The sequence below is a fragment of the Diceros bicornis genome, chromosome 27 (assembly GCF_020826845.1).
Source record: "Diceros bicornis minor isolate mBicDic1 chromosome 27, mDicBic1.mat.cur, whole genome shotgun sequence".
NCBI lineage: Eukaryota > Metazoa > Chordata > Mammalia > Perissodactyla > Rhinocerotidae > Diceros > Diceros bicornis.
Genome location: NC_080766.1, coordinates 29,695,357 through 29,708,168, shown reverse-complemented (window position 1 = coordinate 29,708,168; position 12,812 = coordinate 29,695,357). Strand labels below are relative to the sequence as shown.

The 12,812-nt window shown below is 37.8% G+C and overlaps 1 long non-coding RNA gene across 2 annotated transcripts in view; it reads left to right on the top strand.

Annotated features, from left to right (window-relative positions):
* LOC131393010 (uncharacterized) overlaps positions 1–12,812 on the top strand; it is a 96,287-nt gene that overhangs the window by 61,957 nt on the left and 21,518 nt on the right. The gene's annotated exons all lie outside the window — the stretch shown is intronic.

Sequence of the window (12,812 nt, the reverse complement as noted above, 5' to 3'; positions counted from 1 at the left end):
GCTTGTAAGACTTTCTCCAATTATTCATGTAATCCATATGTTGGCTGTTTTGTGCAAACTTTAAGTAGGACTTGGCACCTTTTAGTGGCTAAAAAGAATCGACTCTAGAAAGAATCTATTTAGCCCTATCCCCATGCATTCGTGAGCAACGTGGATTTTGCTAATGTATTTGTGGAGGATAAGGAAGATGATTTTATACCTTAGGAAAATGGCGTAAAATTTCATACATGTCCCTTCCTTGTGTCCCTTCTCCCACGTGTCCCTTCCACATGCCAAGTATCTTGTCTTCTTTTCCTCTCCTTGCTCACACTCATCTTCCCAGCTTTCGCTTGGGCCGTCTGTAGCTCTCCTTTTTGTGTGAAGAGCATTTAGTCTCAGCACCTCACAGCCCAGCTTACATATTCACATCCTTATAATGCAGGAGAGCGTTAAAAATAAAAATAAAAAATAGCCCCCTATCCCTAGGGTTTCCAGATTTAGCAAATAAAAATACTGCCAGTGTTGCAAGAGACATCTTTACACTAAAAACTTACTTGATGTTTGTCTGAAATTCAAATTGAACTAGACCTTTTTTGTGTATTTACCTGGCAACCCTAACTGTCGCCTTCAGAAGCCTTTCTGATCTTCTACCATTTAATATTCTTGGGGAGTTGAAAGCTGACGATTATCATAAAAATTCGCCCTGAGCTACGGTTTTGCTTTTTAAACGTTTCTTGTTTAGCGCACATGAGTTACAGTTTTATTTCTTTTTTGCCCTTCGTCAAACTCTGGTGAAAATTGTCAACATCCGGCCTGACCTGGCTCTTTTAATTGAGAGGGAATGTTCCACAAAGAATATTCCCATGTGCACGGACTGAGGCTGGTCTCTGCTAAGCCGCTCACACCAGTGATACTCAACTTCCTGCTCTGCTCGATTGCATCCTTCAAACTTTCTACATATGTTTGAATACGTCCAATGATAACAAACCGTAAATTGTAAAACTCAGTTAGAAAACCCTGGGTGTTTTATGTGTATACAGTCAAGATCTGGATATTAGATATCAATTTTGAACTCACTTTTTCAGTGTTTACAATTGGATATTTGGTAGAATGTAGAAAATTTTTAAACATATGTGGTGGGGCCGCATCTGCTTCTGGAATTGTCTGTGGAAATGGAAATTGTAATCCTTAGACATGGCAACTTATTTTTCAGACTTGTGTTCAGACATTTGGCAGGGCAGCAAGAAAAAGCTTGAGTTTAAGATTTTCATGAACCCTTCTCATGAAAGAGGGCTTTTGGTCTAGATCTTGTTAACCGATTCTCTGTAAAATTCCTGTGAGGGCTTAACATAAACATATTCAGAATTACCAGGTTAAATCATGTTATCAGTTACTGTTTTTCAAGGTGCTGATATGAGACACAGAAATTGCAATTTTGGCATGCTCTGAAATTCTCCAAGGATCCTATTCTTGGGTTTTGGAAGCTAAGAAACTTATGTTGATCAATTAGAAAGTCAAGTTTGGTTAAAGGAGGTGGATATTTGGCCAATGTATAAAATCTCAGTCGATATTTAGATTCTTACCGAAATTAACCAATAAATTGTCTTTCACAAAATCAGCACAAGGAATCCTTTGTCTATATGCTGATAAGCTGTTTTTAATCACAGATGAAAAGCAAAACGTGCTTTCATAGCCACGTGGCAGAACCATAGTATCGTCTCTCGGGGTAAAGGGCTGGTGGCTGTTTCCCATGAGGCCAGTAGGGTGGCATCATTGCCTTGGTAGGTGTCATGTTTGATCTGGCCTTCTGTCTTGCATGCTCTAAAACTGGATTTTGGCAGAACAATGAGAGTGGATCCATCTCTCTTGAGCAGACTCGTTAAATAAGCTCACATGGCCGAGGAATGAAGTCAGAATGTCTCTGTCTACCTCTCCCGCGGCATCTCCAGGCCTCTTCCCCATTGTTCCTTCTGCTACAGTCTTATGAGTTTTCTTTTAGTTCTTGAATGTTCCTTGCTCTTTATTTCCTATCAATATACTTATATGTTGTTCCCTTTTCCAAGGATGTTGATTCTGCTATCAATGCCACCTCCACCCCATCTCTCTCTCTCTCACACACAGACACACACACAGATGCACACATACACACACACAAGCTCAGAGAAGTCTTTATGGATGTGTGACCCTCACCCCTTCTGCTTGGCCCCAGATTATGTTAGGCCTCCATGCTCCATAACCCGTCTCATGCATGGCATTTATCATTCTTCTTTTTTTTTTTGTTGTTTTTTTTTTTTTTCAGGAAGATCAGCCCTGAGCTAACATCCATGCCAATCTTCCTCCTTTTTTGCTGAGGAAGACCAGCCCTGAGCTAACGTCTATTGCCAATCCTCCTCCTTTTTTTCTCTTTTTCTCCCCAAAGCCCCAGTAAATAGTTCTATGTCATAGTTGCACATCCTTCTAGTTGCTGTATGTGGGACGCTGCCTCAGCATGGCTGGACAAGCAGTGCGCGCCTGAGATCCAAACCCGGGCTGCCAGTAGCAGTGTGCGCGCACTTAACCACTAAGCCACAGGGCCTGCCCCCTATCATTCTTATAGTTATTTATTCAATGTCTACCTCCTCCGCGAGGTTGTGAACTCTGTGAGGGCGGACACAGTCTAACACAGGATGACTGCATGATAGCTATGGAATTAACTGTGATGCTTTTATTCCAGAGTGTTTTATTCTCTTTGACAGGTATGGGATCTCAGATCTCAGTTCTGTGAGATAACTATGCTAGCCATCAGTGGGCTTCTTTCTCAATAATTCTCAAGAAAGATTGACATTTTGCTTCTTGTTGTTCAAATGTGCTCCTTTAATGATTTCCGCTATGTCCAAGCAGAGAAAGGAAGGAGCCCATGGTATCAGGACTTAGGTTTGTGATTTTCTACCTAAACCATAGACTCTGAGAGTGAATGGTGTCTGACAATGATGGCTGGCTCAGTTCTGGACAGCTTGACACATACTAGCTCAAGTTATTGGGCTTTATACTATAAACCAACCAAAAAAAATTCTTAGGAGACCTTTTCAATGTTTTCCCTTTAACGACTTCATTTTTAATGACTTCCCTTTAATGCCTCTTTCTGCTAGGATGAGAAACCTTTTTTTTGCAAATCAAGTTAATTGGTCAGAAGGTTTTGTTTCGGCATGGATGGAATCAGACAAAGGAGTTAGCTGATCTCATAGATTTCCTTCTGGCCTTGTTGGGACCTGGAAGGAGCTCTAGATCCAGATTCAAACCCAGAAAAGTTCTGCCACTGATGGCCTGGTCTTGCCTGGGTCAGTTTCCTCATCGACACCCTTTCTACAGTTCATTCTCATTTGAAATTTTTTATTTAGTATAGCAGGCAGAACGTGTGCTATGAAGGAGTCCAGGGATCTTGAAATCCCAGCGCCTCTGTTAATGCATGTATAACTATGGACACGTGATATAAGCATTCTGAGCCTCAGTTTCCACTTCTATAAAATGGGATAACGTTGGCATCCACTTAATAGGATTATTGTGAGGCTTAAATGAGACAATTCATGAAAAATCTTCAGTGTAGTTCTCGGCACAGGAGAAGCACTCATTAAACTGTTTCTCATATTTATAAAATGGGATCAGTAATGCCTCCTACCAGTGTTCTTGTGAGGATCAGGAAAGACAGCATACGTGGATGCCAAGCTTTATGTCTGGCCATATGTTTGTCCAATAAAAGTAAATTCTCTCCCCTTCTCTTTGCATTTCAGAAAATGATGTATCATCCTGAAAACTAGAACGAGCCTCTTTCTTGCTCAGATAGTTCCAAGAACACAACACATTTTCTTCTTTTTAAAATTATTTATTTTCCTTCCGACTAAACTCCTAAGTGATCATTATTGCACTGATGTTATAATGACCAGCCTGTAACCCAAACCCTATGATTTTACCCCATTTCTTCATCTTTTCCGCTATCATATATTCCTTGTAGTGATCTTGGTCTTGAGTGACTCTAAGTTATTTTAGTTGTGGGTCTCCTCTATGTTATTTAGATCTCTGCAATCCAAAAGACAATGAGGGCTACTCTGATTTTCGCCTGTCTCTTCTGTCATCTAATTATGTGAGTGCTTCTCAATTTTTAAACATGCTACACTTTGAAACTTCTTTTTGATTGCTTTTATAAAAAGTGACACTGACAATTCATTTGGTTGTAAATTTGGCTCCCATTAAGCAGAGCAAATCTGAATTCTGGGCCCCGGAGCAAAATTCCAGATCAAACCCCTCCTTATGTTTCATTAATCGGAAACTTAAGAGCTTTATAGAAGAAAAGCTCCCTTTATTTCACGGGTCTTTTCATATACGACTAGCACTGATATTATTTACATCTGTATTTGTGACAGCAAAGATAGCACTTGCAAGTTTCTTTTAGTTACTCCAGTGTATTTGTTTTGATTGAATGTTCTTTCTCCTAAGTTTTGGTCAATAAGTTCCATTACCAAAAGCCATTGCCAGTTTTATAGTTTATTTTCTAAGAGAGGCTTTATTTTCCCTTTTTATAGAATTTACTTGAGTTTTTTTATTTTCTAAAGGACAGTTATAAAAAACCATTCCTTCCCTTCTCTCCCATTTATAGTTGTGTTCATTCCTCTTCCTAAAGAGGTTTAGGGTCATGACATGGGCCTCCAGGAATTCCATTAAGATTGACTGTGGTCTTATATGAAGTCACTTCTTGGTTCTGTCACTGATTTCCCTTCATTCAGAGCAGCTTCATATTGCAAATAGAAAGAAATCTTGTTTTCTTGGAACAAGGTTGTAGTCGATGGCTCTCTGAGAAGTTATTCTTTTCTTCTTTGCCTATGTAAGTCTGTGTCCATGCTTGCTCTTCTGTAAAGTTGAGTTCTTCTCAGCTACCTCATGACAGCAATTTTTAAAAGATTAGGTCATTGGCTTTTTCAAATTCCATCAGGGAATAAATTTTCTTTTCCCAATTTTATATTGTTTCCTATCCTAAATTCAGTGGATGCAGCATCAAGAGACGTCTCAACAAAATAAATACCTACTATATTTTCATTTTATATATTTTTCTTTAAGTTATTCAGGCTTCTCTATCAACAGTTGAAAGTCTTATGAGACATTTTGTTTTTAGCTTTTTTGAGGTGTAACGGAGAAGTAAAATTGCAAGATATTTAAAGTGTACAAAATGATGATTCGATATATGTGAAAAGATTCCTCCCATTGAGTTAATTGAGACATCCACCACCTCAAATATTTGCCTGTTTTTTGGTGAGAACATTTAAGTTCTATTCTCTTAGCAAATTTCAAATGTACGATACAATGTTAGCACCTATAGTCACTATGTTATACATTAGGTCCTCAGAACTTATTCATCTTTATAACTGAAAGTTTGTACCTTTTTACCAACCTCTTTCTATTTCTCCCATGCCCCAGCCCCTGGCAATCACTTTTCAACTCTCTGTTTCTATGAGTTTGACTTTCTTTATTTTTAGATTCCACATATATGTGATACCATGCAGTATTTGTTTTCTTCTGACTGGCTTATTTCACTTAGCATAATGCCCTCAAGGTCCATACATGTTGTCACAAATGACAGAATTTCTTTCTTTTTTAAGGCTGAATAATATTACATCATCTTTACATTCACATTTTCTTTATTTGTTCATCTGTCGATAGATACTTAGGGAGTTTCCCATACTTTTGTTGTTGTGAATAATGCTACTCTTTCTTTTTTTTTTTTAATAATAGTTATCTGCATAGAAACATTTTGAAAATTGATTTTAAAAATATCATCAGTCTTTCTTACACCCAAGTAATGTATCTGGCAACAGATAACATCAGTATTTTTAGAGAATTACAATTCCATGATGGGGTATTAGATTAATTTTTCTTTTTTGTATTTTAAGAGCAGTTTTTAAGTTCAAAGGAAAATTGAGAATAAGGTATAGAGATTTACCATATACTCCCTGCCGCCACACATGCATAGCTTCTGCGTTATCAGCATGCCCCACAGCGTGGTACATTTGTTACAATTGATGAACTTGCATTGACACATCATAATCACCCAAAGCCCATGGTATATATTAGGGTTCCCTCTTGGTGTTTATTGTACAGCCTATGGGTTGGACAAATGTATAATGGCATGTATCCATCATTATAGTATCGCATAGAGTATTTTCACTGCCCTAAAAATCCTCTGTGCTCCAGCTGTTCATCCCTCCTTCCCTGCTAACCCCTGGCAAACACTGATCTTTTTATTGTCTCCTTAGTTTTGCCATTTATGAGATGCCTCTTTAATATCTATTGACTTGGATCTGGATGATTATATCCCAAGTTCCTTGAGAAAGGGCCTTGAAAAAAACCTGAAAAGTGAAAATAATAAAAGCCAAAGTAGTACAAATTATTTAGGAACCAGAGAGAAAAAAGATCATGCTTTTGAGAAACTCTGAAGATCTATAAACACAATGAGAAAGCTCTTGCTGTCTCAGCAAAAAGCCTTGACTGCAGATAAGTGTAGCCTGACTGGGGGACCTGGTGATAGATAAGTGATGTCACTGAGCAATGATATCACAGTCACAGCTCAGGAGCTATATCAAGAGTGAGTCAAGAGCCAGACCTGCAGAGGCACATAAAGGCCACCAGGAGAAGAAGATGGTGTCAACCATAGCCACAGAAGAACTATAATAGCAGCTTAGAGGAATTCCGCAGTCTTCTAGGACTCTTCCAGGGAGTTGAGACTTGAGAGATTTGAACAACGTTTTTATTGCATAGATGTTGAGTATGACCACTTTAGTGACTAAAACCTTAGTTCAGTAAATATTATTGTGATCTCTCTGAATCTCAAGGTTCAAAGGAACTTTGAAAATTGTCCAGTTCAGTCTCCCACAGTTACCCAAGTAGAACCCAGTGAAATTTCATTTGCCACATCAGGACCTGGTCCAAAATATGGTGCTTATGATGGGAATCCAGTCCTTGTTGGATACTGAGGCTCTTCCTGCCATGGGAGGTTTTCGTTGGAGGGTTTTTGTTTGTTTAAAGTGGCACCCATGATCAGTTGGCAGATGGTGTCACACGTCTAATAGAAAATAACGTGGCAACAAAAGGAGAAATTCTCAGGCAACGACTGCATTAATCTCAGATATAGATGACTCTTTTTATTTTAAAGAAAATATTTATAATAAGCCCTTCTTGCACACTCAAAGAAAGCCAGGAGCTAAGTTGCAGGTGGGTGTTTGGAGTTGAATTCCTCCATCTTATAAAGAAATAGACACCTTGGAGCTATCCCTTGGTGCTGGAGATGTTGGGAAGTGGAAGAAGAGAGATGACAGGGAAGGTCTAGAGAGGAAGTGCCTGAGAAACATGGCAGAGGTCATGGCCGAAGGAGATACAGGACCCATGAGAAATACTTGTGGAATGGCTAAAAATTTTCAAGAATAAGGTGTCTGATATTCAATTTGAAGTCCTTATTTTCCTTTCTGGTATGTTGTGTCTTAATCCCTTTACTGAAATATAATTTTCAAAAACTAAAATCATTATTCTCTTAGAAAACTGTTATTTAATTCATAGTTTAAATTCACTTGTTTAAATAATAATCTGAAGAATAGCTATACCCACACATATAAATGTGCAGACACACAAATATATATGTGTATATATGTAATATATGCACACACATATGTGTTTAGGTAATCAAGAATGCTGAAATAGATGCAAAATTGAGTAATATCCTACAGGGCAATAAAATGTAATGTTTGGGGTCATCATTTTTACCGGGTGGAAATCAATTGTAGTTATATTGGATGCAATTTGTTTATGTTATTATCAGTTTTCTACAGCTTACCCCTACAGAATCGTAAAATAGTCTAGTCAATAGGTAAGACAATCAAAAGTCCATACCCCTTGGAGGTTCTGCTAGACAATGCCAGCACTGCATGGAAAGGGCATCTGGTTATTGCTTTTGTAATTACTGTACCCATTTCCAAGTCTTTGATAATTCATCCTGACATCCTCCAGAACCCTTCAACTATCATAAAATTCTCTTACAGCAACCGTGTTTTAGTGGTGCTTTGTTAAAATGGAAGTGGAATGAGTGTAGACAAATGTAGAGCAAAACAGAACAGAATGGACACAGCACATAAAGAATGCCGGAATATCAGTGGATGCCAAGACTCAAGCTGAGAGTAGGATTGGAGCAGAAATCCTTGGGAATCTCAAGGAATATTCTGGCCTCTGCAGCATTTGGGATTGAGGACTTAATTTTATTTGGATAGTAAAATAAAGGAGGATCTCAGAAGGCTGGAAGACTTATGGACAATTGGGTTAATAGATTCTTTGAATAGTAGGATCCACGAGAAAAGAGGACGAGACACCTTAAGTGAATTCTTTGATCTTTTCCTCCCCATTAATGACTATTTTTAGAGTTTTAAGAAAGATAACACATGGTAATTTTAAAAAGTTTATAGATAATACTTTCACATAGTTCAAAATATCAAACAGGTGTAAAAACATACTTATTGAGAAGTCTCATTCACATGCTGGTTTCTGTCCATCCTGTTAGGGTAACATTTTATTACATTTATATATTCTCCTATTGCTTTTATGCAGACATATAGACTCTTATTTTTCTCCCTGTTCAGCAATTAGTAGCATCCTTTATGCTGTTTTGTGCCTTACCTTTTATTGAACATATCTTGGAAATCTTTCCATGTCAATACCTAGAGGTCTTCTTGATTCTTTTTGACAGTTGCATAGTATATCATTATACAAATGTACATTTTTATCAGTCCCTTATAAATGAACACTGGAATTGTTTTCAATCTTTTTATGTTAAGCATGATAATGCAATAAATTACCTTGAACATGCAGCATTTCCCATGAATGCAGGTATAACTGTAAGATAAATTCCCAGAAGTGGGATTCCTGGGTTGAAGGAGAGGTGTACTGTAGTTAGTTGCATTTTGATAATTGTCTTCTATAGAGGTTGTGCCGTTTTGCACTCCCATCAGTAATATAGAGAAGAGGACGTGATTCCCCAGAGCCTTGCTGTGTTGGATAGTTTCCATTTGCTTCTCCCAATCCACTCTTCAGTGTTCTCCATTCTATCTGTACCCTGGGAGGCCAATCTTAATGTTCAGCGTTAAGAGACTATCTTGTCCTATGGCTTTGTGTTGGGTTCATCTAATGAACGGAGGAGAAGGAGGCTGGAGAGGGAGGAGAGAGAGGTCACGGTACTTATTCTCACTCCTGTTCATGTCAAGTTGCTGTGGGTTGACTGAATCCCTTTACCAAAGACCTCAACTCTGTCTCCTACTTCTGTTCTCTCTGGGTTCTGGTAATCGCTTCCTCTCCTTATTCCTTCAGGACGTACGGGTGGTAATGGCTTTTAGCTTTTGCTAATTTCTGTGCCTATTGGTTTTCCTTAACCCGCATCTTTGTAAATATTCCCTTTGTAAATAGTCACCCCATTCGAATGCGCCATCTCTTTCTTTAAATGACCTTGACTGAAACATATGCCAACAGGATGTGTGGCTAAGCTTTAGTTGACAAGCTGATATGTGGGATCGGTATTTCGGTACAGTTTTAACTTTTTTTTTTTATATTTTGAGAGAGGCTGAACATTTTCCCTATGTTTAAGGGCCATTTGTAATTTTTTTGTTCTATGAACTGCTTGTTTCCTTTGTGGATTTCATTCACGTACGTATTCACTTACGCCCATAAATTCACCTATATATTATTCTGGAACATTTTGTTTTACTTTTTTATATCTTTATATTTGATTAATTTGGAGTTTCTTCTGGTCATGGTCTGAGGTATGGATTTGACTTTATATTTTCTATAGGCTACCCTGGAGAAGTGGTAACAGATAGATTAAAAAGACCATATTTCAAAGAGTTCTTAGACAACCCCAAAGCATGATGAATAAAAGGAAAAATTGATAAATTAGACTTCAAATTTAAAAACTTTTGCTCTGTGAAAGCCCATGTGAAAAGGATGAAAAGAAGAAGGACAATCTGGGAGAAATATTTGTGAACCACATATCCAACAAAGGCTTGTATCTAGAATATATAAAAAATTCTTAAAACTCAACTAAATTCAAGTAAAAATAATCAATTAGAAAATGACAAAAGATGTGAACAAACATTTTAGTGAAGAAGACGTACAGATGGCAAGTAAGCACGTGAAGAGATATTCAACATTATTAGCCATCAGGAAATGCACATGAAAACCATGATGAGACACCACTACATACCTATCAGAATGGATACAATATAGTGACAGCACCAAATGCTGGTGAGGGTGCAGAGAAACAACCACTCGTATGTTGCTGGTGGGAATGTAAAATTGTACAGCCACTTTGGAGAAGTTTGGCAGTTTCTTATACAATAAAACCTGCAACTACCATGTGACCTAGCAGTTGCACTTTTGAGCATTTATTGCAGAGAAATGAAACCTTATATCCATATGAAAACCTGTACACAAAAGTTTATAGCATTTTTATTTGTAATAACCTAAAACTGGAATCAGTCTGTTTTTCCTTCAACTGGTGAATGGTTAAACAAATTGCAGTATTCCCATACCAATCCATACGATGGAATACCACTCAGCAATACAAAGGAATGGACTGTTGATACATACAACAACTTGGACAAATCTCCAGGAAATTATGCTGAGTGAAAAAATCCAATCCCAAAAGGTTATATACTGTATGATTCCACTTACATGATATTTTGAAATGACAAAATTTCAGAAATGGAGGTAGACGAGTGGTTGCCAAGGGCTGGCGAGGTGAGGGGGCGGGTGGTGAGTGCGGTTGTATAAAGACAACATGAGAGATCCTTGTGGTGTCAAAACTGCTCAGTATCTTGACTGGGGTAGTGGATGCACAAGGTTTCTTATTGTTTGAGCTACTTCAAATCAGACATTCTGTGACTTGCATCAAAAACTTTGTAACAGATACATCTAATACTTACAGAAAACCAAAGGAACAAATTTTAGTGAAAATCATGTTTAATAATAAATAGAATAATCACAGTCTTCAGTCCTTCCCTACTCTTACCACACTTGTGTGAGTACCTCCAGGATAGGATTACACACAGCAGCCTTGTGTATAATGGGGTGATTATTCTCTGACTGCACCTCATTCTGTCCCTACTGTGAGGTGGGCTGATGCAGCTGAACACAGGCAGATAAGCCACTGGTCCTATGGCCTCCACTTGTGTTAAAAAATGTGTAATTTTTGTCTTAGGCCAGGCTGCCTATACAAGGCATAGGAAATTCTGCCCATGTTTTCTTCATGCCTCAAGTTTTGGAATGCAATCCTGACTTCAGTGTTGCTTACCCTTCCTCCACACTTGAGGTGTCACCGTTGAAAGTCTCAAAAGTCTATAAGTTCTTCTGCGCGTTGCCTATCTTTACTGTACTATCCCTCCTACTATCTGTCACCTCTTCAATCTCTACCTCTCTACTGGATCTTTTGCAACAGTATTTAGAGTCTCTCCCATCTTAATAAGATCCACCCTCCATCTTACTTTCTCTTCCAGCATTGCCCAATTGCTCTTCTCTTCAATAACAACTTGAGAGTATGCACACTTAGTGGCCATTCCCCTCCTTCCCACTCACTCTTCAATCTTTTATAACCTAGCTTCCATACCCATCGCACCACTGAAACTACTGATGTTAATGTCAACCAACGATCTTTTATGTCACTAAATTCAAACACCCTTTATAGACCTCTTTGTTGAACTTCTCAGAAGAATTTGATATTGTTGGGAAAAAAAAAACAACCCTAAACAGTATCATTTCTTGACTTGCATGAAAACTCATTCTGTCATTCTCTGGGTTTTCCTTCTAACACTTGGGTTGTTCTTTCTCTGTCTCCTTTGCATTCTCTTTATCTATCTCTCATCCATGGTTATAACTAAAGTTTATATATATATATACACACATACTCCTGAGCACTAGACCTGTGTTATCCATCTGTTTTCTGGACATCTCTACCTGAATGTTATGTAGACGTCTCACATTCAGTAAGTGCAAATATCAGATCATCATCTCCAACCCTCCCTCCTACTCTCCAACCCCGGCCATCATCTACAGCTCTCAATTTCAGTAAACGGCAATGCTAGTCACCCAATTGCCCAAGCCATAAGCCATGGCCTCAATTTCGTAAACTCTAAGGTAAAAGGGTTGCATTAGATTATCTCTAATGTCACTTTCAGCTCTACAAGTTTGTAAGATATTAAACTATAAAAATTAAATGAATAAAAGAGATTTGAGAAGAGTTTTGCCTGAAGATCCTCTTTCATTATGACCTAAATTTTCCCATTACTGAAACAAAGTTCTTCCTTTCTGGAATGTATCAGTTTCCATTTGTAAGATTCTTTTCTACTGGGTTTTCCTCATGGAATTCTTTATTAAAAACAAGACAGACATAAATTTAAATGGAGATACAAAATTAATGCAGTTACAAAATTAAATGAAGAGATACTCTGTCAAAATTAAATAAATGTTATGAAGATGCTCAACTTTGCCTTGTTACTCATCACTCAGGAATACATAATTTAGGAAAAAAGGAAATTATGCTTATGTCTTCAAAAATAGTCTTGGAGTATGGAAATATTTCTACTCTTAGCGACCTTGGTAATGTCCATATGAGATCACCATGTCAGTAGAGGAAGGAATCAACAATTAACAAAATTTCAAGGGAAGTCTGAATGGTTATATACATGGACATTTCATCATATTGGCAACAATTTTTAGTAGGTAAGCTTGATTCTCCATAAATATTGATAGAGTGCTTCAGGAGGAATCCGAGACTGCTT